This window comes from Salmo trutta, chromosome 37 (genome assembly GCF_901001165.1).
Source record: "Salmo trutta chromosome 37, fSalTru1.1, whole genome shotgun sequence".
NCBI lineage: Eukaryota > Metazoa > Chordata > Actinopteri > Salmoniformes > Salmonidae > Salmo > Salmo trutta.
The window spans coordinates 22,847,933-22,874,540 of record NC_042993.1 but is presented as its reverse complement, the minus strand read 5'-3'; the positions used below and the strand labels follow the sequence as shown (position 1 = coordinate 22,874,540).

Genomic DNA, 26,608 nt, shown 5'->3' with positions numbered 1-26,608 from the left:
CCCAGAACATCCCTTATCAAAATAATTTTGTGTGTTTATTAAAACTCTGAAAACAAAACTTCCAAAATGCCATTTGTGTATACCCCTTTAAGATATCATGTCCCTAGGAATTTTTTATTAATTTATTTTTTTCCAAAGAGAGCTAAGCGCTTCTTTTTCCATAAAATAACCACTTGGTCAATGTTTCATCCTATCACATTGATTCAAAAACCCAACAGTTGACTATAAGCAAACCCTAATAATACTTAAAATTCCATTGTACTCCCCCCAATCATTAGTTTTAAACTTCCTCAATGGTTTATGTGATTGACCATGCCTTTCTGTGGGCGCCTGACCTTCTTCTCTCTGTATTTGTCTCGACCCCCTCTCTGGCCTCTCCTGTCTTTGTTATTTTTGCAATCTCGGTGATTATGGCCTACTTTATTGCAGTGTTTACACGGCTCCTCACATTCTCTAGCAAAATGTCCTGTCTCGCCACAATTGTAACATCTATTTCCCCCTTTCTCTCCTGCCTTGCTATTTTTTTCTCTTTTGTCACCTCTACCATTCCCTGCAATCTCTCCTAGAGCGGCCATCAGATATTCTGCTCCTTTCCTTTCCTTCTTCTCTTTCTCACCTTTGCGAAGTTTCTCATAGTGTACAGCATATCTCTTTACTTCCCTCAAATCTGCTAGCCCCCACCCTACGAGGTTCTGTTTAATGGCGCGGTTTCGACCTATTTTATTGCAGTGTTTACACAGAACCTCACATTCTCTAGCAAAATGACCCGGTTTGTTACAGTTAAAGCATCCATCTCTCCCTTTCTTTTGTCTATTCCTATCCGGACTTTGGTTATGGTAAACGAGTCTACTGAGGGCTCTGGGTTGTGCAGCACCACCAACAAGCTCTCTTCCCCTAGTTCTCATCTTTCTCTCTACCTCCGTTTCTATCCACTTTTTCAATAAAGTGGCTAAATCCTGTCCAGCTCCCTGTGTCTCTTCCTCTCTACCTCCCTCGGCTCCCTGAGGACCAGCATATGGGGGAGGGGGTATTGGTACGGGCGGCACTTGATGTGGTAGCCTCCGTCTCACTACCACCACCTCGTTATCTGGGTTTTCTCGCCATCCCTGGTCAGCCAGGGAGGGGTATAATTCGGGTTTGGATGGTGTCTCTGTGGGAGCCGTGGGAGTCCTCTCTGTCTGCTCCTGGCTACCCAAACATTCTTTTTTAATAACACCCTTACTTTTGGCCCCCTCCGCTCTCTTTCTAGCTTCTGCCAGCCAAACACGAGCGGTGTCAAGCCCCTCTCTGCGCTGCTTCTCTGTCTTACCCCCACTGACCTTATGTATTTGTTTTACCATTAATTCCAATCTTTCAACATTTAAACATCCATCAAAATCATACTTCTTCCTCCATCTCGGCCCAAAATGAATGTTCCTTTTATCTTTTCCCAGCATAAAACGTTCATCTCCCGTCAATACCGGGATTTCCTTAGAGGATTTACTACCCATGTTGTTTAAATTGTTTAAAGTACACTCGTATTTATTCTGCTTCTTCTCCCAATCTAGAGTTTTAGAAATATTATTCGTAAGAACCTTAAACTATGTGCTTTAATTTATATAATTCCGAACCAAATACGATCAGTGTCTACTCGTTGTTAATCTTTAGGTGTATGCTATTTTACCGTTATTAACCTAGAATTTTGGGAATAATTATTCGCATTCTATCCTGACATATTGTTTATATCTCACACGTATACGACTATAAGTTCTTCTTATTTTCCTGTCGTTCCCTGTGACTCTTGACTTTATCAATATATCTTTTATGTGTAACAACACCTATTAATTTCCTTAATTATCAATATAGAGATGTTCTGCTAGAATGATTGATCCCCCACACCGATCCTGATTTACAAACACCGCAACCCGTTTTTTTTTATATTTTTTATTTTTAATTTTTTTTTAGGTTTTACTGCCTGTTTTTCTTCTCACGATTGTTGACTGGATTCTCCTCACATGCAATCACTCATCCCAGCATAATCACTCTATCTCTCTCGAAACTTTATCTATAGAGGGGACTCTTGATCGGACATTAGGTCGCATACGTATGCAACTATAAACTACTTTCCAGGGGTCGTAAAGCCCTAGTTAACAGCCTATTTATCTGTTGCTTCATGTAACTCTTGACACCAATATCTGTATCTCACTCCGCCATATTAGGTCTCACTTCACCCAAAGATATCAGACCCAAAGCCGTATTTAGGTACCGACTATCCCCCTATGGACTCTTAACCCTTTTACGTTATCAGGTTCTCACCATAAGACTTAGTTTAGTTTTATGCAGTGGCCACAGTTGCCCAGGGTCGATTTCGGACCCTGTCTCTCTTTCGAATTCGTATCTTTCTGAAGTTACAACTGATTCCTGTCTTCCATTCGCGCAGAATACTTGATTCCCTTTAAAACCGATTTTTCTCCACGCGAACTTCTGAAGCCAGGTCACCAGCTAGAACATTCATCGATTTCAGCGTCTAACACCCAGAGTACATTAAAATCCTCTACTTACTCCCTCCTTTCACTCTCACATCAATCGCTTTTGCCTTACACTCTCAACAATCGCTCTTGCCTTACACTCTCAACAATCGTTTTTGACTTTCACTCACAACAATCGCTTTTGCCTTGCACTCTCAACAATCGTTTTCTCATCACTTGCCAACACCCAATTGTCTCCCTTATTCCATCATGCAATGCAGACATACAGGTGTATTTCCCATTTCATCATACAATGCCGACATACAATGCAGACACACAGGTGTATCACTCATTTCACTATGCAATGCAGACCTATAGGTATATCACTCCCCCCTTATTTAATGTAATCATACAGGTGCTATTCCCCAAAACTATGAATAAAGTCTACTAACCTTATAATTTGCAGCTGAGGTTTTCAATGTTCGTTGAATTTCGTCACCACCTCTGTCGCGTACCCGTTTGCCACCGGCCTGTAAAGAACCCACAGAAAAGGGCCAGGTCTTTGATTTACGGATTTTTCATCCGCCCGTGCACGGTTTCGGTGTCTCCTTGGAACGACAGCGGCGGTTTGAAATCCGTCTCGAAGGACCAATTGTTAAAGGAATTTTATATCTTTGATGATAATAATCAATAATCAATTCGCCTTGACTAATGCCCAAGGTTTGTAAGACAATGGGTTAAAATAATTAGGCAAGGACTCAGCTTTCTGCAAAAAGTATCTGTAGCTTTTATTCAGAGAACGTTCTGAGGTCAGCATAACAAAACAGTCATTATATAGTCCTTGCTTTCTTACGCACATGCATTTACACACACTGTTGGTGACCTGCTTCCCCCACAAACTTCTCACACTCTTTATCACTCTCCCGAGCTCGCCTGTTCCTTTCCCTCAAGGTTAGAAATGCTTTGAAGCTTTTACTCCCAGGACCATCTGTCTCCTGGTGTCCCTCGTAATTGCATATACACATTTCTTTCCCTATCCCATGGTTCCTGGACTTTCCAGAACTAATCAAACTTATCTATCCCTACATTGATCATTACATTGATTATTCATTAACCATTCTGTATGACTAATAATTCATCATGGTTTATTGATTCATTTACCTTTATTAGATAATTCTCTTATCACTAATTTACATAGCTCTTATCAATAACTCGTATCAAGTTGTAAATTACAGTGCATGGAAAATTTAAAAAGAAAGTACAGTTGAAGTCGGAAGTTTACATACACCTTAGCCAAATACATTTAAACTCAGTTTTTCACAATTCCTGACATTTAATTCTAGTACAAATTCCCTTTCTTAGGTCAGTTAGGATCACCACTTTATTTTAAGAAAGTGAAATGTCAGAATAATAGTAGAGAGAATTATTTATTTCAGCTTTTATTTATTTCAGAACATTCCCAGTGGGTCAGAAGTGCCACAGCTTTCTGAAGGATCGGACCAAAACGCAGCGTGTTCGTAGTTCCACATCTTTTTATTAATCGTGAAACTAAATGCAATACACCAACCACTTTAAATAACAAAACAACAAAAGCCGTAACGCAGAGCAGGCAAACACTACTCAAAAATTAACAACCCACAAAATACAAAACGAAAACCCCCTACATAAATATGATCTCCAATTAGAGACAACTAGAACCGCCTGCCTCTAATTGGAGATCATCCCAATAACCCCCAACATAGAAATAGAAATCTAGAAAACCCACATAGAAACATAAAGCAAGAAAACCACCCAAAACACCCCCTGTCACGCCCTGACCACTCTACTATAGAAAATGACCCCTTAAAAGGGTCAGGGCGTGACAAGAAGATTACATACACTAATTTAGTATTTGGTAGCATTGCCTTTATATTGTTTAACTTGGGTCAAACGTTTTGGGTAGCCTTCCACAAGCTTCCCACAATAATTTGGATGAATTGTGGCCCATTCCTCCTGACAGAGCCGGTGTAACTGAGTCAGCTTTGTCGGCCTCCTTGCTCGCACACGCTTTTTCACTTTTGCCCACAAATTTTGTATGGGATTGAGGTCAGGGCTTTGTGATGGCCACTCCAATACCTTGACCTGATTGTCCTTAAGCCATTTTGCCACAACTTTGGAAGTATGTTTGGGGTCATTGTCCGTTTGGAAGACCCATTTGCGACCAGGCTTTAACTTCCTGACTGATGTCTTGAGATGTTGCTTCAATATATCCACATAATTTCCTCCCTCATGATGCCATCCTTTTTGTGAAGTGCACCAGTCCCTCCTGCAGCAAAGCACCCCCACAACATGATACTGCCACCCCTGTGCTTCACGGTCGGAATGGTGTTTTTCGGCTTGTAAGCCTTCTCCTTTTTCCTCCAAACATAACGATGGTCATTATGGCCAAACAGTTCTATATTTGTTTCATCAGACCAGAGGATATTTCTCCAAAAAGTACAATCTTTGTTCCCCATTGTCACGGTTCCGTAAGGCAGGAGGAAAAGGCAGAGTCAAACGCAGGAGACGTAGTCCAGTTGTGCCGTAGAACGGTATATTTATTTCACCGGGAAAAAAACACTCGGCGTAACACAAGGGCATAGGGTGTGCCCAGAGACCACCCGGGAACACAGTTAACCCCGAGAAAACAAAGATACGTACGGGGCGCAGCCTGGCAAATATAACATTCCTCTAGCGAGAAGCCGCTGGGGAAAAATGTGCAAAAAACACAAACGTTCACAGACCTGCCCGCTGACGAATAAACAATCCCGCACAAAACACAAACCACAAGGAACAAACTAAATACCCCCCCACTAATTACAGAAACGGAAACAGGTGCGGACTTAAACAGACAAAACACAACTAACACAGAACATAGATCGGTGGCAGCTAGTAGACCGGCGACGACGACCGCCGAGCGCCGCCCGGCCGAGGAGGGGCACCATTTTCTGTGGATACTGTGACACCCATGTGCAGCTGCAAACCGTAGTCTGGCTTTTTATGGAGGTTTTGGAGCAGTGGTTATGTCGATATAGGACTCGTTTTACTGTGGATATAGATTCTTTTGTACCTGTTTCCTCCAGCATCTTCACATGTCCTTTGCTGTTGTTCTGGGATTGATTTGCACTTTTCTCACCAAAGTACGTTCATCTCTAGGAGACAGAACACGTCTCCTCCTGAGCGGTATGACGGCTGCGTTGTCCCATGGTGTTTATACTTGCGTACTATTGTTTATACAGATACCTCCAGGCGTTTGGAAATTGCTCCCTATTGGAGGTCTGCAATTTTTTTCTGAGGTATTGGCTGATTTCTTTTGATTTTCCCTTGATGTCAAGCAAAGAGGCACTGAGTTTGAAGGTAGGCCTTGAAATACATCCACAGTACACCTCCAATTGACTCAAATTGTGTCAATTAGCCTATCAGAAGCTTCTAAAGCCATGACATAATTTTCTTGAATTTTCCAAGCTGTTTAAAAGGGTTCTACATGGAACCCATAAGAGTTCTACCTGGAACCCAAAATGGGATTTACCTGGGACCAGAAGGGGTTCTTCAAAGGGTTCCCCTACGGGAACAGCCGAAGAACCGTTTTAGCTTCTAGATAGAAAAAAGGAGCTAAGAGTGTAGTTCCATCTCATTGATATTAACCTGGGTAAAAAAAATTATAATAATATGTGATGATTTCTGAAGCCAGAGAGTGCACAGTAACATCTTATGTATCAGTGCATGACTGGTTTCCAAAGGAAAGAAAAAGTTGTATTTGTTGCCACTATCAACATCGGCAAAAGATATACCTTGACAGTGACCACACAGTTTTGGGATTGTTTAATTTCACTTCAGGGGATAAGTCAATCTCAGTCACCTGTAGATCTTCACTCTCTTCACTGTCACTTGCTTCTCTAGCGCTCTACCACAGCAGACATGGACCTATACAGTGAGCCAGACAGAGACAGTGAACAATGTCCTCTGTTACTGGATAACCTATCAAGTTTACTTTACAGGACATATTTGCTGTGAGTTGCTCAGCAATCACCTTTAACTAGGGCTATATGATTATTTCAAGTTTGTAAATGACCATGACCAAATAAGTGCTACACTTGGACTGCTGTAAAGAATGACAGTTTCCATCCCCCTTCTGAACAACTGTATTCCACTGAGCCTGAGCTGTGCACACGTGGGACAGAATTCCAGCTCATTGGGACAGAAGTTCAGAGGTGGGATGGGCATGCTACCACATTACTTTTGTTTTAGGGTGATGTCCAAAGAATAGGCAGATATCTGGACCATTTCTTTTACCTGGTGGTGGCATGTTGAGACAGACTAGAACTAGACTCACTAGTCACTCACACTATGAATAAAATGACAATGCATATGTGGGAAACATGGATGATAATGCCCGTAGCAAGTAACTTCATCCCCAGGAAATGTACATTCAATTAATGCATGGATTACATTACACCACCATGACAAAACCTTAGTATTTGTATTTCCAAGGGGTGAGTTGAGGTTCAATTGCAATGCAAGCTACTCTGCTTCTTTTTCACTGATGCATACATTGTACACCAATTAATGAAGAGCGTGTACTGTATATGCACTGCTGCATATACACTTTACATACTTAAGTATGTGGACACCCCTTGAAATGCTTGGAGCAACAGTGGCTCAGCCGCAAAGTGGTAGGCCACACAAAATCACAGAACAGGACTGCATGCTGAAGCGTTAGCAATACTCACTGCTGAGTTCCAAACTGCCTCTGGAAGCAAGAATTCTGTCTGATTCAATTCTGATCGGAGTAATTGTTTGATACTGAGATTTTTGTTGTGCTGTTCTTACTTGTCCGAGACAAGCGGACAAGCTTTAATGTCAAGCCTTGTTTGTTATGCTATAATAAAGGCTTTATGATTTTTTATAATTCATTCATTGTTGTTTACATTGTTCCAAAGGGTCAGAAATATAATAATATTGTAGTCTAACAGCACCTGTTTGGTACACATACCATACCCTTCTTTTTCTTTGTCTCCCGTTTCAAAAGTATTTTTCACGTCCTCCACATCCAATATGCTGCCACATGTGTTATGGTGTTGGAGTTTGTTATAACCAATTTATTGATGTGATTATGATATGCTATATGTCAGGCCCTATTCGTCACATGCATACAATGCATACATGTGTCAAGTAAAGGGAACAAGGGTTGAGGGAATAGGGAAGGTTTTTCATGAACAAATGAGGTATTTCAGTAGAAGAACTTTTCAGTCAGAGAGAAATGGCTGTAATTGTTTCAAGTTCAGCACCTCGGACAGCACAATCAACACTGTTGCTGTGCTATGGTCCCTGGTCTCTGCAGTATACAAACTGTGCGATTTAAGGAAGTTTATTTAAGCAGTAAGGCATGGGGGGGTGTAGTAAATGGCTAATATTCCCTGGCTAAGGACTGTTCTTATGCACGATGCAATACAGAGTGCCTGGATACAGCCCTAAGCCATGATATATTGGCCATAAGTGTTTTTTTTTGTTCAATAGAGTAATCAGGGGCATGCAACTATAATTTTTCTTCACAGAAAATACATTTGTGCAACACATTTGTCAGAAAATAGCTTAATTTACAACAGATGACAACAGAAGTGCAATGCTATTTGACTAGCAGCCACAAGTAAATTAGCTTAGAGTAAGGACTATCAGTCAGTATCTAGTGTGACCACCATTTGCCTCATGCAGCATGACACATCTCCTTCGCATAGAATTGATCAGGCTGTTGATTGTGGCCTGTGGAATGTTGTCCGCCTCCTCTTCAAATGCTTTGCGAAGTTGCTGGATATTGGCGGGAACTAGAACACTCTGTCGTAGATGACAATTCAGAGCATCCCAAACATGCTCAATGTGTGACATGTCTGGTGAGTGTGCAGGCCATAGAAAAAGTGGACAGTTTTCAGCTTCCAGGAATTGTGTACAAATCCTTGCGACATGGGGCCGTGCATTACAATGCTGAAACATGAGGTGATGGCGGCGGAAGAATGGCACGACAATGGGCCTTAGGATCCCGTCACGGTATCTCTATGCATTTAAATTTCCAGCAATAAAATGCAATTGTTTGTAGCTTATACCTGCCCATACGACTCTGTTCACAACGTTGACAACAGCAAACCACTTGCCCACACGACGCAGAACATGTAGTCGGCAGTTGTGAGGCCGGTTGGACGTACTGCCAAATTCTCTAAAACGACATTGGAGGCAGCTTATGGTAGTGAAATGTACATTACATTCTCGGGCAACAGCTCTGATGGACATTGCTGCAGTCAGCATGCCAATTGCACGCACCCTAAAAACTTGAGACACCTGTGGCATTGATTGTGTGACAAAACTTCACATTTTAGAGTGGCCTTTTATAGTCCCCAGCACAAGGTGCACCTGTGTAATGATCTTGCAGATTAACAAGCTTCTTAATATGCCCTACCTGTCAGGTGGATGAATTATCTTGGCAATGGAGAAATGCTCTTTAACAGGGATGTAAACACATTTGTGCACACATTTTGAGAGAAAAAAGCTTTTTCTGCACATGGAAGATGTCTGGGCTCTTTTTATTTCAGCTCATGAAACATGGGACCAACACTTCATGTTGTGTTTATATTTTTGTTCAGTGTATTTGGGGCAGTTTTAGCAATTAGAACTTGTTATCTTATGATAAAAATAAGCATTGTTGTACATTGTTGAGCTTTGTTGGCATATGGAAACACTATATACCCAAAAGTATGTGGACACTCCTTCAAATTAGTGGATTCAGCCACACCCGTTGCTGACAGATGTATAAAATTGAGCGCACAGTCATGCAATCTCCATAGATAAACATTGACAGTAGAATTGCCTTATTAAAGAGCTCAGTGTCTTTCAAAGAAGCACCGTCATGGGATGCCACCTTTCCAACAAGTCAGTTCATCAAATTTCTGTCCTGCTAGAGCTGCCCTGGTCAACGCTAAGTGCTGTTATTGTGAAGTGGAAATCTCTAGGAGCAACAACGACTCAGCCGCTAAGTAGTAGGCCACACAAGCTCACAGAACGGGGCCGCTGAGTGCTGAATAGCGTAGCATGTAAAAATCGTCTATCCTCGGACGCAACACTCGCTACCGAGATCCAAACTATCTCTGGAAGCAACATCAGCACAAGAACTGTTCATCAGGAGCTTCATAAAATGGGTTTCCATGACAAGCCAAAGATCACCATGCACAATGCCAAGCATCGGCTAGAGTGGTGTAAAGCTTGCCGCCATTGGACTCTGAATCAGTGGAAACGCATTTTCTGGAGTGATTAATCGTGCTTCACCATCTGGCAGTCTGACTAATCTTGGTTTGGCGGATGCCAGGAGAACACTACCTGCCCGAATGCATGATGCAAACTGTAAAGTTTGGTGGAGGAGGAATAATGGTCTGGGGCTAAATAAGTCATGTAAATAAGTATTCGGTATTAAATGCTCCAGGCCTCAAAAATATGTTTTTACATTTTTGTATTGTGCGCATGCACAACGCAAAAACACATGTTGTCTACATAGAGTAAGATGAGAACAAAGATATTCAACTAGTAGGCATAAACCACCTGAATGCTGAAATTCATTGTTATAACCAACATTTTCAATCACCCAGCACTTAGGAAACATAGATCAGGGCTGGCCAACCCTCCTGGAGAGCAAGCAGTATTTTCTTCCAGACCTATTTTAAAGAGAGAGTTCACCCAAATTTGCAAAATGTGTGTCTTTACCTTGAAATCAGTCTATGGACAAGGAGACTGCAATCTATGATTTGGTGACCCAGTGCCATCAACCATTAATAATAGAATTTCCTGTGCAAAGCCTTGGTGTAGTGGTAACACTCTCAGGCACGTGTCACATACTTTCCACCTAAGAGCAGTGATCAATCCCTACTTCCCACTATTTATCCCATGTACGTGTTGACTCAAATTATTCCTGTCTGAATAAAGTGTCAAAGCACCTAAAAAATATTAGCATACTTCAAATGTCATCCCCCAAAATCTCAAAGCAACAAAGTAGTTGAATTTTCAGTGCTCATGTATTGTTCAAATAATCTGACCCATATATTTTTTCCCCATCCTGGTCATAAGCCTAAGCCATGCCAAAATACATAGAATTACATTAAATTAGCTTTAAAGGAGTAAAATCTTCATTGGGGAGGACCCCAGACCACTATCTAGGGATTGTGCCAAGGGGAAATGAAATTATGCAAACTTTCACATACCAAATCTCACTCCAAGCTGTCTTCAAAACTTGGCAGCCCTGGGAGAGATAAGATATCTAGAGCCGAAACAGACAGGACAATAATTCAGCCTGGTGTAGCCAGATCCGGGCAGTCGGGCCGCTCGGGCAGATCCGGGCAGACGGGCCGCTCTGGCTGATCCGGGCAGGCGGGCCGCTCGGGCAGCTCCGGGCAGGCGGGCCGCTCGGGCAGCTCCGGGCAGACGGGCCGCTCGGGCAGATCCGGGCAGTCGGGCCACTCGGGCAGATCCGGGCAGTCGGGCCGCTCGGGCAGATCCGGGCAGACGGGCCGCTCGGGCAGATCCGGGCAGACGGGCCGCTCTGGCTGATCCGGGCAGACGGGCCGCTCTGGCTGATCCGGGCAGACGGGCCGCTCTGGCAACTCTTGACTGGCGGGCAGCTCTGGCGACTCTTGACTGGCGGGCAGCTCTGGCGACTCTTGACTGGCGGGCAGCTCTGGCGACTCTTGACTGGCGGGCAGCTCTGGCGACTCTTGACTGGCGGGCAGCTCTGGCGACTCTTGACTGGCGGGCAGCTCTGGCGACTCTTGACTGGCGGGCAGCTCTGGCGGCTCCTGACTGGCGAGGCTGGGCTGACGCACTAGACGCCTGATGCGTGGGGCTGGTACTGGACGTGCCAGCCTGGAGACACACACCTCAATGCTAGTGCGTATAGCGAGAAACACCGGACCGTAGAGGCGCACTGGCGGTCTTGAGCGCAGGGTTGGCATCTCCCCTTCAGGCTCGATGCTCACTTCGCCCTGGCACCTGCGGGGTGCTGGTACAGGGCGGACTGGGCTGTGCGTGCGTATCGACGAGATAGTGTGCACCTCAGCGAAACATGGCGCCCTCCACCTCATACGCTCCTCCCTGTAATCACGGGTAGCAGGCTTACGGCTCTTCCTTGGCCTAGCCAAACTACCCTTGTGCCCCCCCCAAAAAAATGATTGGGGGTGCCTCTCCGGCTTCCTCGCCAGCCTTGTTCCAGCATAACGTTCGCTCCCTTTTCCTGCTGCCTCCGCTCTCCTGGCTGCCTCTACCTGTTCGTTGCGCTCTCTCTCCTCATAGAATCGCCTCTCCGCTCTAGCCGCTTCAATCTCCCACTGCGGGAGGCGATAATCCCCAGCCTGAGTCCATGGTCCCTCTCCGTCCAGGATTTGTTCCCATGTCCACGAGTCCATAACGCTGTACTCCTATTGCTCCTTCCTCCTCCGCTGCTTGGTCCTTTGGTGGTGGGTAATTCTGTAAGGGCTGTCTTCAGGAATGGACCAAAATGCAGCAGAGTTAGTGTTCATCATCATTTAATAAAGCAAAAGAGAACACTATACAAAACAAACTGAGAAAACCGACAGCCAACAGTCCTGTCAGGTGCAAACACACTAAACAAGAAACAATTACCCACAACCCCAAAGAAAAACACACACTACTATATAGGACTCCCAATCAAAGGCAACTCAACACACCTGCCTTAAATTGGGAGTCCAACCTCAATTAATTAAACATAGAAAAACGTCCTGACCAAAACGAATACAATTACGCCCTCTGCTGGTCAGGACGTGACAAGTACTATGTTGTGCTGTCATTGCTTCATAGGTTTTGAAAACTTTCAGAAATAAACAGCACAACGTGGAAGTGTCAATTACCGATTAACAACTGCTAAGGAGGAGAAAGTGGTGCTCTTGAACGTTCAGACAGAAACCGCATTGGCCCAACTACATTTTAGAGTGGCCTTTTATTGCCTCCAGCACAAGATGGACCTCTCTAATGATCATGCTGTTTAATCAGCTTCTTGATTTGCCACATCTGTCAGGTGAATGGATTATCTTGGCAAGGGTTGAAATGCTCACTAACAGGGATGTAAAGAAATGTGTGCACAGAATTTGAGAGAAATAAGCTTTTTGACCGAATGGAACATTTCTGAGATCTTTTATTTCAGCTCATGAAACATGGGACCGACACTTTACATGTTGCATTTATATTTTTGTTCAGTGTATTAACAGAGTTACAGAAACTCTGTGAAATTGTTAAAAAGCCAACACCTTCAAAAGTGTAACATTAACTACGTGTGGTATGGGACAATATAGTGAGTGTTACATTTAACACTATTAGAGTTTAACACTTCCACTTGTGATTTTGCTGTGTACAATAAACGTTTTTTTTTAAGAACTTGTCAATATATTGCTCTACTCTCTCTTTCTCTCAGGCTCCGATCTTTGTATCAGAAGTAACCATCCTCCCAAACTCTTTTAAGCACTGCCTGGTTTTGATCCCTATGTCATGATTTCCTGCTTGCCATCATGTCAGAGATCAAATCAAATTTTATTTGTCACATACACATGGTTAGCAGATGTTAATGCGAGTGTAGCGAAATGCTTGTGCTTCTAGTTCCAACAGTGCAGTAATATCTAACAAGTAATCTAACAAATTCACAACAACTACCTTATACACACAAATGTAAAGGGATGGAATAAGAATATGTAAATATAAATATATGGATGGGCGATGGCCATGCGGCATAGGAAATATGTGATAGATGGTATGATATACAGTATATACATATGAGGTGAGAAAACTAGAATATGTAAACATTATTAAAGTGGCATTATTTAAAGTGACTAGTGATACCTTTATTAAATCAATTTATTAAAGTGGTCAGTGATTTGGGTCTATATGTTGGCAGCAGCCTCTCTATGTTAGTGATGGTTGTTAAGCAGTCTGATGGCCTTGAGATAGAAGCTGTTTTTCAGTCTCTCGGTCCCAGCTATGATGCACCTGTACTGACCTCGCCTTCTGGATGATAGCGGGGTGAACAGGCAGTGGCTCGGGTGGTTGTTGTCCTTGATGATCTTTTTGGCCTTCCTGTGACATCGGGTGCTGTAGGTGTCCTGGAGGGCAGGTACGTTGCCCCCAGTGATGCATTGTGCAGACCTCACTACCCTCTGGAGAGCCTTGCGGTTGAGGGTGGTGCAGTTGCCATACCAGGTGGTGATTCAGACAGATAGGATGCTCTCGATTGTGCATCTGTAAAAGTTTGTGAGGGATTTAGGTGACAAGCTACAATTCTTCAGCCTGCTGAAGTTGAAGAGATGCTGTCTGTGTGGGTGGACCATTTCAGTTTGTCCGTGATGTGTACGCAGAGGAACTTAAAACTTTCCACCTTCTCCACAACTGTCCCATCGCGGTGGAAAGGGGGGTGCTCCCTCTGCTGTTTCCTGAAGTCCACGATCATCTCCTTTGTTTTGTTGACGTTGAGTGAGAGGTTGTATTCCTCACACCACACTCCGAGTGCCCTCACTTCCTCCCTGTAGGCTGTCTCATTGTTGTTGGTAATCAAGCCCACTACTGTCGTCTACAAACTTGATGATTGAGTTGGAGGCGTACATGGCCACGCAGTCATGGGTGAACAGAGAGTGCAGGAGGGGGCTGAGCAGGCACCCTTGTGAGACCCCAGTGTTGAGGATCAGCCAAGTGGAGATGTTGTTTCCTACCTTCACCACCTAGGGGCGGCCCGTCAGAAAGTCCAGGACCCAATTGCACAGGATGGGGTTGAGACCCAGGGCCTTAAGCTTAATGATGAGCTTGGAGGGGACTATGGTGTCGAATGCTGAGCTGTAGTCAATGAACAGCATTCTTACATAGGTATTCCACTTGTCCAGATGGGATAGGGCAGTGTGCAGTGTGATGGTGTGATGGCGATTGCATTGTCTGTGGATCTGTTGGTGCCGTATGCAAACTGAAGTGGGTCTAGCATGGCAGGTAAGGTGGAGGTGTTATGATCCTTGACTAGTCTCTCAAAGCACTTCATGATGACAGAAGTGAGTGCTACGGGGCAATAGTCATTTAGTTCAGTTATCTTTGCCTTCTTTGGTACAGGATCAATGGTGGCCATCTTGAACCATGTGGGGACAGCAGACTGGGATAGGGAGCGATTGAATATGTCCGTAAACACACTAGCCAACTGGTCTGCGCATGCTCTGAGGACGCGGCTAGGGATACCGTCTGGGCCAGCAGCCTTGCGGGAATTAACACGTTTAAATGTCCTACTCACTTCGGCCACGGAGAAGGAGAGGGGGGGCCCGCGTCGGTGGCACTGTAGTATCCTCAAAGCGGGCAAAGAAGGTGTTTAGCTTGTCTGGAAGAAAGACATCAGTGTCCGTGACATGGCTGCTTTTCTTTTTATACTCTGTAATTGCCTGTAGACCCTGCCACATACAGTTGAAGTCGGAAGTTTACATACACCTTAGCCAAATACATTTAAACTCAGTTTTTCACAATTCCTGGCATTTAATCCTAGTAAAATTCCCTGTCTTAGGTCAGTTAGGATCATCACTTTATTTTAAGAATGTGAATGGTCAAAATAATAGTAGAGAGAATAATTTATTTCAGCTTTTATTTCTTTCATCACATTCCCAGTGGGTCAGAAGTTTACATACACTCAATTAGTATTTGGTAGCATTGGCTTTAAATTGTTTAACATTGACTATCAATGTGGAGTCATTGATTATTCTACAATTCATTAAGGTTCTATTGACACACCTGTTTGTCAATCTTTTGAACATAAAAAAAATGGCCATCAAAATGTGTTAGTTTAAGCTGGAGATATATTTTTTGCAAGGGCTGCGTCTCAATCCTCCGTATCCCTTCTGCATCTGCGGTGGAAAGTGGCAGAGCTACAGCACTGTTAGTCAGACCAGGAGACATCCCGAAAATTGTTTTTCTCACAAAAAGGTCTGTAGCGTCAGCACGGATTGGCCTACTAACTAATATGACAACTCTATGGAAAGATGGTGTTCTCCGTCACTGACAGTGTCACCAGCAAAGCACCCCCACACCATCACCTCCCCTCCTCCATGCTTCACGGTGGTAACCACACATGTGGAGATCCTCCGTTCACCTACTCTGCGTCTCACAAAGACATATCAGATTTTGAGTAATCAGACAGATTTCCACCAGTCTGATATCCATTGCTCGTTTTTCTTGGCCCAAGCAAGTCTTTTCTTCTTATTGTTGTCCTTTAGTAGTGGTTTCTTTTCAGAAATTCGACCATAAAGGCCTGATTCACGCAGTTTCCTCTGAACAGTTGACGTTGAGATGTGTCGAACTTGAACTCCGTGAAGCATTTATTTGGGCTGCAATTTTTGAGGCTGGTAACTCTGGTAACTCTGCACATATCTTTCTTTTTACGTAATCTATTATATGTTTTTCATATTTTGAAGCAATTTACACCAAAAGTAATAAAACATTACTCTAAAATATATTATGTGGATTTTTTCTAGATGTTTTGCCATAATAGTTTTGATTTTGATCAGTATCCTCTCATCAACCAACAGTGTGGTCCATATTCCGTGTCCCCTTACTGTGTCTTTGCCTAAGAAAGGGTTCACAAAGTGCTGTTCTCTGTTCTTTACTTCATTTGTTCTTGTGCTCTAAAGCACTGCAGTTTGATTTGATCTCTTCTGTGCTATTAACCCCACCACTCAGATTTCCAGTATTCATGGTTCCATTTCTATGATCACAGATCCAAGAGAGCTCTCCATATCTGTGATTCATAACCCTATATTCAATGGAATGGCTATTCTGTGGTACCAGTCCCTGTCTCTAATATTGTTACAACCGAGATGTCTGGCTGTTAAATAGTTATAATTATGCACTATTAAAATGAATAGATGGGAATATATTTACCTCTATAGGACTTTCTGAAAATATTTGCCCCTCATCTAAACGTCATAGCCTATTTTTATTATGTTGTTCTTTATTGCCTGGTTGTACTTCGCAGCACTATCAATAAAGATTGAAGTTCAATATCACTTATATTAGGTTGATTTTATGCATTAAAATATCTTGAGGCATTCAAAATAGTATCATCATTTTAACTTGGTTTATCTCAAAATGATGATGAGGGGCAATACATACAGTCAGGTCTAAAATTATTTGTGCTTTGATAAAAAAAAGACAATATAATATAATTAGAAAAATGATCAAAGGGAGGCTGTTAGAGTAATGAAAACAGGGGTATCAATATTATTTTACCATATCCTTTGAGACAATTTCTTTCTCTGAGCAATTGTATTAGTATAAAATAATATAATTTACCTTTTTTTTAGCATAGAATAGGAAGTTAACATTTTGATGCCTTAATAATTAAAATTGTATCTAAAAAGCGATTCAATTCATATCTAGAAGCACACCTGATTTTTTTCCCCTATATATCTACACAACCTACTCTACATTTTCAAAGTGAAAAAAGTTATAGAAATGTTTCAAAACAAATACAAAATAAACAGAACAATCATACTTGGATAAGTCTCTACCCCCTTAGTTAATACTTGGAGGAAACACCAACTTTGCACAACCCTTGCGTCAACATATATCCAGTGTTTTTGTCAAAATTGCTCAAGCACTGAGACTAGACCATTAAGCAACACCTCATGGAAAGCCATTCTGGTGTGCCTTGGGAATTAAAATGTGTGTAATTGTCTTGCTGAAAAATAAAACTCTATCCCAGCGTTAGGTTTTCAGAAGACTGAGGCGAGTTTTCATCTAACTTTTTACCTGGGCTTTGCGCCTTTCATATTTCCTGCAACTGTGAAGATCTGAGATGATTTGATTTGTTTAAGGCTTATAAGCAATATGGTGAAACTTCCACTTAGCCTATCAGAAGGCAAGGTGGAGCTATTACCATATTGATGGCAGATGTCTAATATGATCAGATCTCCACAAATGCATAGGGTATAGTATAGGGTCTAGGGGTCCTTTTGGGATTGGACCCATGTGTTGAATAAAGCCAATCAGGTAGTGGCTGTAGTACATGGCTCTTCATCCCTGTTCCTGGAGAGATGCCTTCCTGCAGGTTTTCACTTTAACCCTAACCTAGCACATCTGATTCTAATAATTAGCTGGTTGATAAACTGAACCAGGTTAGTTGCAACTGGGGTAGGATTGAAAACCTACAGGAGGGTAGCTCTACAGGAATGTAGCTCTACAGGAACAGGGTTGGAGACCCTGCTGTAGTATTATTTCATACCTCTAGGTGTCAGAATAGACGTGGAATCCTGATAAGTAAACATTTGGTAACACTGTGCTACTGTAGGCACCCACACATGATGCCATATAAGTGAATGTAATACTGTGAAGAAGTTGTGCCTGCACTTCTTGAAAAAAGGTAATATTTAGAATTTAAAGTGTTCTTTGGCTGTCCCCATACAGTAGGAGAACCGTTTGAAGAACCCTTTATTGTTTCCAGGTAAAACCGTTTCTACAGAGGGTTCTACATGGAACCAAAAATGGTTCTCCTATGGGGACAGCCGAAGAACCCTTTTGGAACCCTTTTTTCTAAGAGTGTATATTTCCACCAGAGGGCCTGGTGTTTACCTCGCTGTATTAGTAAATCAATGTATAGGCCTATGGGCCGTTTTGATAAGCCTCATGATGGGCCTAAATGAAAAATACATTATTTGGTCAAATATGTTACTATGAGAGTAGGCTTACTTAAACGTCTGCTTTTGTTTTCAGGCCACTGCACTGTTAAAGAGGAGACATCGAGACAGTGCACACAGATATAGGCTTCACCTCTGTGATATGTGCCCATGCCAGCCAGAAAAACAGGTTTCCCCCCACACCCTGTCCCCTGCGTCGCGGGATCAAAACTGGAATGTATTAAGACGAGTAGGCCAACTGTCTGAGACATAAGATATTGTCTTACCTGCATAACTTCATGACGTGTTGGAAGCACTTGTTTTATGTGAAATTGGCCAATATGTGCAGCTCCCACAACTTTATGCATCAGTCAGAAGTCCTCTTTTGAGACTGGCTGCTGCATGCTTCAAAGACATCGAAAAATAGGATATTTGTTTTATTCAACTGCAAATAAATGCCACATTTTATTGTGTTGTGTAATCAGTTTCATAACATTTCAGTGAATAAAAAAGGTGTAATTGTGCATTCACCAAATCTATAATCAGATTATGATGATTTCTAAATAATGATTTGCGTAATGGTTTCTGATCATGGGGGGATGGGGAGTAGCTCATGAGTCTATGGCGTGCACTCGGGGAGAAAGGGTGAGAGATTAAAACTGATGCAATTAATTATTTTAGACACTTTGGAGTTTTTTCAATTCATTGTAAAAAAAAAAAATGGTAAAAATGGACCAATATTATCAATGTAATTTAACTGTCATATAGGCTGTCGTGGAAATATTCAGTCAATAATATTTCTCAAATACCGGAGCTTGTGAGTTCAAATAGACTTTATTACAAAGTAACAAAAGTCTAATTGGTTTATAAAGCAACTGTTTTTCCAAGTCTCAGCACCCTCCTTTTATACAGTTTCAAGTGCACACACTTCTCATAATTCTCCCCCCTTATGTTAATCATCACTCTTGTTGGCTTTGCACCACTATTGTCTCCCACACTAAGTTCTTTCTCTGGGATGCGCTTTCTCAAGCCCTTCCAGATCATAAAAACACTCTACAAATCACTGAACCAAATATATTGGTGGCGCAATCTTGACAGTTTGGAAAACTACATATCACTGAACTAATTAGCGCAACCTTGAAAGCTTGGTTAAAAAAATAATAGGGGCCCTTGCTAGGCAAAAAGTCATAAGTACACTTTAGTATGTTAAGTGTATCAGCATTCACCAGGTTATATTCATATGTGCATTCATTATATTGATTATGACACTTCCAATCCAGGCATGCGTCTGGATTACAATATGTGTCTACTTCTTTTCTATATGGGCTTTTCTCATGCTATACAGGTGTGATTATAGGTTCCTTTAAAGCTTTTAATGATTCTGTTTCATTACATTATTGTTTTACAAAATACGTACAAAAAAATTACTATAAGGCCTATACAATATTATAGGCATAATATTATTTTGATTATGAGGTTCGAGAGCTTTAGTGATTTTCTACATGTAACAGCACATTCCCAAATTGTATACTATACTTTATTAATTGGATTTCAAGAAGTAAACTCCTGAATACAATGCTGGTTGTACAAAAACACTAGGCTAGAAAATATTGTATGTGTTATAGGTAGCAGATAAAAGCTTTCCCTGTAGGGGAGATGGACTCGGTAAAAGGTATCGACGTCTCACCCATCGATCAATGTCTTGATGTTACATGTTACACTGTCACACATTTATACAAACGTGCTGTACTTGCCGAGTATATACAATATACAATGTGTGCACATTCCGCACCCATTTTCAAGAGCTGACTCTTTCACGCAAAGTGCGCAATAGTCTCTTACAAGATCTTCAGCCAAATGCCTGTACCTGAGAATCAGTGAAAATTAAAGTCACATCTATCTTTCCCTCTCTCATAAGATCTTACCAAAATCCTCTTCATGTAAGCACTGACGGTTGAGACAGGGGAGAGGGAATCCAAAAATATTCCACCGCATAGTGTGAGCTCCTCTCTCTCTCGCTCTCAATTAAATTAAATTGAATTCAATAGGCTTTATTTTAAACACATGCTTACATTGCCAAAGCAAGTGAAACAGAGAATATACAAAAGTGAAATAAACAATAAAAACTGAACAGTTAACATTACACTCACAAAAGTTCCAAAGAAATAGAGCCATATCAAATGTCATATTATGGCTATATACAGTGTTGTAACAATGTGCAAATAGTTGAAGTATAAAAGGAAAATAAATGAACATTAATAGGGGTTGTATCTCTCTCCCTCTCTTTCTCTCTTTCTCTCTCTCTCTCTCTCTCTGTCTCTCTCTCTCTTTCTCTCTTACACTCTCTAAGAGAGAGCCTTGGGAAAATTTGAGAAACAAAATCTTAACTGCAGCTGTTGGGGCTGATCGGGCGTAAAGGACAAGTTGAGCCACTACCAGGTAAAGTAACACTATGCTTTTGTACGAGGAATGGGTTTCTCTAACAACAAGACAGGGGTAAAGACTGCAAGATGTGCCCAATGTTTCTCATGGGACTTAGCTAAATGCATGTTTAAATGTACCTATACAGTGTGTCTCCATCAAACATGGGCATGAATGAAAACACTGAATTATTATATTATTCGACCTACCCAACTGCAATAGTTATTAATTGCAGTTGGAGTAATATAAATGTAAAAGTAAAATAAAGTCTGTATCAAAATTTGCTATTCATTGTTAATCATTTTCATTCCAAACATTGGAAATTACAACACAGATAATTGGTAAAAATATATATGTTCCAATAAAACACATCTAATTGGTGTTTATTTATTAAGGCTTGGTTAATTGGACGTCATGTATTTGAAAATGGCACAGTGTCTGTATGTGTCACGTCCTGACCATTGTAAAATGTTATTTTCTATGGTAGAGTAGGTCAGGGCGTGACAGGGGGTGTTTTTCTATGTTTTGTATTTCTATGTTCATGTTCTAGTTTTGTATTTCTATGTTGTTTTTTTGGGGGATGATCTCCAATTAGAGGCAGCTGGTCCTCGTTGTCTCTAATTGGAGATCAAACTTAAGTAGGGTTTTTTTTCCCACATGGGTTTGTGGGAGATTAATTTTGAGTAGTGTCTGTTGACACACACGCTGCACTTTGGTCCGCTCATTCCTACGACAACCGTGACAGTATGACCGTCCATCTTCTATGGATTGTGGTCTGACCAAGGACGTAATAAATTAGCCTATTAGAGTTTGCAGACAAGGGATGAAAGTGGATTTTTTTTTATATATAATGTTTGGGCTTGGTTGGTTCTGAAACCAAATGAGTCATGAACAGACCCAGTGAAGGGTTGCTTACACCTCTGTCTATTTCAGTCATTTTATAACATGATAAATGTATCATCCCTTTTGGCTTTAGATTGTAATTTGTTTTACATGCAAATGTTGCATCTCATTCAATAATATACACATTTTTACCTTTGACCTTGACAATATCAGACATAAAAATGTAGCTCTTGCACACAAGCATCTCTAAAACATGTCTGTAAATAGTGGCATTCCAGGCCAGTGATTACACTTGCTGCCTCACTACAGCACTTTATTGAGTTAATTATGATATTCTATGTATTTATTTTTACTGACTATCAATCATTAAAGGGACAAACAGCAGTAGAAACTACAACAAAACACACTCCACACTGCTGTTTTGGTAAAACGCTGAAGGATGGGGCTAGAGAAAACAATATATACAGTGGGGAGAACAAGTATTTGATACACTGCCGACTTTGCAGGTTTTCCTACTTACAAAGCATGTAGAGGTCTGTCATTTTTATCATAGGTACACTTCAACTGTGAGAGACGGAATCTAAAACAAAAATCCAGAAAATCACATTGTATGATTTTTAAGTAATTAATTAGCATTTTATTGCATGACATAAGTATTTGATCACCAACCAACCAGTAAGAATTCCGGCTCTCACAGACCTGTTAGTTTTTCTTTAAGAAGCCCTCCTGTTCTCCACTCATTACCTGTATTAACTGCACCTGTTTGAACTCGTTATCTGTATAAAAGACACCTGTCCACACACTCAATCAAACAGACTCCAACCGCTCCACAATGGCCAAGACCAGAGAGCTGTGTAAGGACATCAGGGATAAAATTTTAGACCTGCACAAGGCTGGGATGGGCTACAGGACAATAGGCAAGCAGCTTGGTGAGAAGGCAACAACTGTTGGCGCAATTATTAGAAAATGGAAGAAGTTCAAGATGACGGTAAATCACCCTCGGTCTGGGGCTCCATGCAAGATCTCATCAATGATCATGAGGAAGGTGAGGGATCAGCCCAGAACTACACGGCAGGACCTGGTCAATGACCTGAAGAGAGCTGGGACCACAGTCTCAAAGAAAACCATTAGTAACACACTACGCCGTCATGGATTAAAATCCTGCAGCGCACGCAAGGTCCCCCTGCTCAAGCCAGCGCATGTCCAGGCCTGTCTGAAGTTTGCCAATGACCATCTGTATGATCCAGAGTAGGAATGGGAGAAGGTCATGTGGTCTGATGAGACAAAAATAGAGCTTTTTGGTCTAAACTCCACTCGCCGTGTTTGGAGGAAGAAGAAGGATGAGTACAACCCCAATAACACCATCCCAACCGTAAAGCATGGAGGTGGAAACATTCTTTGGGGATGCTTTTCTGCAAAGGGGACAGGACGACAGCACCGTATTGAGGCGAGGATGGATGGGGCCATGTATCGCGAGATCTTGGCCAACAACCTCCTTCCCTCAGTAAGAGCATTGAAGATGGGTCGTGGCTGGGTCTTCCAGCATGACAACGACCCAAAACACACAGCCAGGGCAACTAAGGAGTGGCTCCGTAAGAAGCATCTCAAGGTCCTGGAGTGGCCTAGCCAGTCTCCAGACCTGAACCCAATAGAAAATCTTTGGAGGGAGCTGAAAGTCCGTATTGCCCAGCGACAGAACCGAAACCTGAAGGATCTGGAGAAGGTCTGTATGGAGGAGTGGGCCAAAATCCCTGCTGCAGTGTGTGCAAACCTGGTCAAGAACTACAGGAAACTTATGATCTCTGTAATTGCAAACAAAGGTTTCTGTACCAAATATTAAGTTCTGCTTTTCTGATGTATCAAATACTTATGTCATGCAATAAAATGCAAATTATTTCCTTAATCATACAATGTGATTTTCTGGATTTTTTGTTTTAGATTCCGTCTCTCACGGTTGAAGTGTACCTAGGATAAAAATTACAAACCTCTACATGTTTTGTAAGTAGGAAACACTGCCGATTTTGCAGGTTATCAAATACTTGTTCTCCCCACTGTGTGTGTATATGTGTGTATATATATATATATATATATATATAATTTTAACCATGTTTTGAGGCTTTATAGTGTTTGTTTACATTTACTTTGTTGAAAAACATTGAAGTAAAAAAAGCTTATATTTTAGGTTCTGATGGTGTACAACAGTAGAACTTAGCGTGTGAGGCATTTATAAGTTAAATTCTTTTAGAATCAATGTGTACATATCATTACTTTCTATGTCCAAAAATGTATGAACTGCTAATTGCCTCTTTAAGATGTAATAGTGATGTGGCTCATGTGTGTTTTGGTCTTTAACAAGGTTATCAATCTAATTTGTAAATGTCCAATAGCGATATCTGAATATATAATGTTATCTGTGTTACTCTACAGAGAACTCAGACTGTGCCCCCATAAGGGGTTGAATGGCATTCAACCACTTTATTTGAGAGCAATGTGCAGCTTTTCCGTCCTGATTTTGAGCATGTTTTCTGAAGACCGGCACACCTAAACAAGCATTGACACAGTTCAACTTTTGTAATGATTCTCCCTCCAGAGCATGGCAAGTCCACTGGAGCAGGTGATGGCCCAGAGGCCAGCAAGGCTATGATGGAGAGTTTTGAGCGAGGGGCTGAGGTGTTGGCCAGGGCAGTAGGGGAACTCTTCCCTCTCTGCGAGGCAGCCGCCCCTGTCCTACAACTAGCCCTGGACACCGTGAAGAGCAAAGAGGTCTTCTATGTCAAAGAGCAGTTCCTGGTGGTGGGGAACAAGCTGGACGTACTGTCCATCCAGCTGGAGGACATTGACTGTGAGATTAGGAAGGGCCGGCTGGATTCCCATTACTTCTCGGTGGAGGAGAATATCAGGAACCAGTTCCGGAAGTACATGGACATTCTGGAGGCCAAGCCACAGTTTCAGGAGGTCAAGACAAGGCTGTTTCTGGAGCACTTCTCCAAGACCGGAGGGGAGAAGAACCTGTATGTGCTGTATGATGCTCTGATGGGCACAAACAGCTTTGGGGAGTCCATCTTCGAGGTGGTGGAGCGGTAAAGTGTTCTTAACCATGCTAAATGGACCTTTATGAATCTGTGGAGCATGGTGTTTGTTGTGTATTCTAGTTCGAGAACAGTTGTGGCATGAACTTGAACTGTTAACTTGTGATTATGGTACATGGGATGATTACTTTTATTGTTATTAACAACAGCTTAGTGGTTGGTTCCTCATCTGTCTCAGGTATGAGGTGAGAAACGGGCGCGTGCTGGAGGACTTCTGTGTAAGGATGAAGGAGCTCTTCTGCCTGGGCCTGATTGCTCTGCTGGACCACTGTGCAGCAAAATTGAGGAAGTAGAATCAAAGATGAAGGCATGCATCGAGGCCTCCATAGCAGCCTTCCCAGAACAGGCCTGCCTTGACTCCCAGCGTCTTCTCCAAGAAAAAGAGGAAAGCAATCTTCAGGACACGGCTTAGGAAGTACAGGAATTCCTCACCAGGAAGTATGACTGGGTGAGCTGGTTGGTCCGAGCGGTCAACCACTCTGGCAGCAGCTATCGGAACTGGCGTGCCGGGGTACCACTTCCAACATATGGCCGGTCAGAACTGGTTTGAGGTGCTGCAAGAGAACGATACCAACCTGGTCGTTTCCTACAGCACCAGTCCCCAACCGGTGTCCTGCGACTGCATCCAGCAACTGATGGAGGAGCCAGGGAAGAAGGGTGATGCCCAGACTGTAGTGGAGGTCCTGGAGAAGCAGCTGGCGGGGTTCGTGGTGCATGCTGTCAGTCACCACAAGGAGAGCAAGGCCACCTGGAGCTTCCCTGAGGACTGCCACTACTGGGAGATGCACAAGAATGTGGCACTGTAAGTACACTCAGTCATGCTGATAGAGGTGCAACAAGTCTGACAAATAGGGATCGTTATGTAATCAACCTGAAGGGTTATTCTGAATTGTGTGGGAAATGACGGTAAAATGGTGATGAGGTTTTGTGAATACACCATGCAGTTTGTCCTAGCCATTACTTAATACTATGCACTGTGTATAGCAAGTAGCTTTGGTGGCAGTTAGATTCACTGCATAGGAATCTGAATGTATTGCTCATTTGAGGCAGTGTTACATAGCCAAGTGTTTGCAGAGTATTTCATTAACTGTAGATGCATTTTATTATAAGTGACTAACTCATTTTACTAAATACACTCTCATAGTTAAATAGCTTAACTCAATGCATCTTACCCTACTGCCAAATACTTAACAATTTATGTTAGGAATAAACTTGCTGCCCACAATTCCAGAGAGATGATTTTGCTGAGATTGCAGCTGCTGAGCTGTGCTCTCATTTTGTCTCTCTGCGACACAGGCTGGCCTTCATTACAATAAAAGAGAGCATGGAAGCTATTTTGCCATACGCGAAAACAACTTGGCACTCAGTGTTCTCTACTGTGCCTTGTCTTCACAATACACTCAAACTCTTGCTTCTGAACTCATATCAAGCATGCTGCAGTAGCAGAACTTTAATTGTATTACCTCCCGAGCTGTGCCCATTTGTGAACACATTATTCATGCCAGTTGTTACAGCATGGATGTGAAGTGACTAATCTTTCTAATTCGTACTAATTCAGTCATAATAAAACATCATTCAAATTCTACATTTGTCATTATGCTTCGTGACAAACGGCAACACATCAGCTGTTATTGGATGTATATATGTGTGTCTTGCCTGTCTTGTGTAAACATGTTGACGTCTATTTCCATTAAAGCAAGCTAGTGCACCCGCACTCATCGGGGCCTCTACTAATTGAATTGATATTTGCACATAAGTCAGCGTTTCCTGTCCACAGCTTTGGTTTTATAGTCTATGAATAATATTTGGCTGAGCTAATATCCTGAGGACGAGCTCCAAAGTGCTTGGATCAGCATGATGGAATCACTCATTAGAGCCGTGTTGGAGGTGGAGAGCAGTGGAGACGGCCAGCAGTTCTGGGTCAGTGGAGTAGCTATATGGTTCTGCTAGGGCTTTAGCCTCAGTGCTACACTATCGTAAATCAAGCCTGTCAATTGAGTACAGTATATAATATACAGTGCAGTAGGAAAGATATCTATTTTAATCATCCCCTTGTCTTCCATGCACCCTCTCTTAATGTGTCTATGGGCTGTGTGAGGAAAACAGGAGTTAGGATATTTCT

The 26,608-nt window shown here is 42.2% G+C and overlaps 1 pseudogene; it reads left to right on the top strand.

Annotated features, from left to right (window-relative positions):
- The first annotated feature begins 23,990 nt into the window (after positions 1–23,990).
- On the top strand, positions 23,991–25,331 carry LOC115176506 (uncharacterized; annotated as a pseudogene).
- Positions 25,332–26,608: the final 1,277 nt, after the last annotated feature.